Source organism: Somniosus microcephalus, chromosome 3 (assembly GCF_052327205.1).
Source record: "Somniosus microcephalus isolate GS21.2 chromosome 3, FLI_Smic_1.0, whole genome shotgun sequence".
NCBI lineage: Eukaryota > Metazoa > Chordata > Chondrichthyes > Squaliformes > Somniosidae > Somniosus > Somniosus microcephalus.
In genome coordinates this window covers 187,950,889-187,952,206 of record NC_140989.1, presented here as the reverse complement: position 1 = coordinate 187,952,206, position 1,318 = coordinate 187,950,889, and positions in this window count along the sequence as shown.

The window sequence follows — 1,318 nt, the reverse complement described above, 5'->3', positions numbered from 1 at the left end:
CTTTTAAAAATAACATAAGATTTACCAAAAACGTTTTATAAGTACTTTCACTTTCATCTTTCAAGGTATTAAAAGGTAGAAATCTTGCCCAGCAGCAGATTCACAAAGGGACACAGACAGGGCCCTAAAGCCTGGGACTCGATTTAAAATGTTGCCCGGCACCAGATTCACAAAGGGACACAGACAGGGCCCCAAAGCCTGGCACTCGATTTAAACCGCCCGCCCCAAAACAGCCCTGGCAAAGCCAGGCTCCCCCAGCTAGTATCTATATATATAAACGGGTCGCTCTGTCTGTCTGTCTGTCCTCCGGTGTGCGTCTGTCCAGCTATGCGCTCGAAAGTTATAGAGCGTACCTACGCGTGCGTTACGTCGAAAGAAAGCTTACCGTTCCGAAACGGTCGTAAGCGTATTGACATTTCGGCCGGACAAAAATTGCGCCCGCGGTATCCAAAAAACGTTCAATATTCCGCTCATTAGCATCTCATTATCCGCTCATTAGCGATAGAGTGACCTCGAGGTCGAACAATCGTACGCCGGGTTCCTGGCGCGTGCGGCCGGGCCCTCCTACAGTTGAGTGATGGGACGATTGACCAATCCTACGCTTTGGTGACCTGACGGTCGACCAATCGGTGCGTGTGTGGGCGGGCCTTATCGTTCTGAACCGAGGTGAGTCGCTGCCATCTTGCTTCCATTCTTTTTCCCGCATTCTGCGCCTTTCTTTTCAAATATACATTTCCAGCAAAAAAAAAAGTTGCTTTTAAAAGACAAATTGTTTTAAATAAAAGTTAATTAATTTGTCAATCTTTTGTCTAACCTCTATAATTTTCCTACCTTTCACCGTTTTTGTAGGCCTCGAAGCCTCGGCCTCTCCTCCGCACCCACGCCCGAGCTAGGCACCTCCCGGCCCCAGTCAACAAGTGGCCCCCGATCGCCGCCATCTTTGTGAAGGCTGGAGGGGCGGGACTCAGCCGAGCGTCGCTACTGCCGCCATCTTAGTAAAGGCGGATTGGGCAAGAGTCAGCGCGCACGACTTGAGTCCGACCCGGCCTCACGCGGTAGGTTGCGCGGCGGCGTCTCTCTCTCTCTCTGCCCTTGAAGCCGGCTCGGGCGGAGGGCGGGGTCTCTCTCTCTGCTCTTGAAGCCGGCTCGGGTGGGGGGCGGGGTCTCTCTGCTCTTGAAGCCGGCTCGGGCGGGGCTCGGGAGATCGGGCCTCCGGAGATCGGGGGGGGCGAGCCTCGGAGATCGGGGGGGGGCGAGCCTCGGGAGATCGCGGGGGGTGGTGAGCCTCGGAAGATCGGGGGGGGCGAGCCTCGGGAGA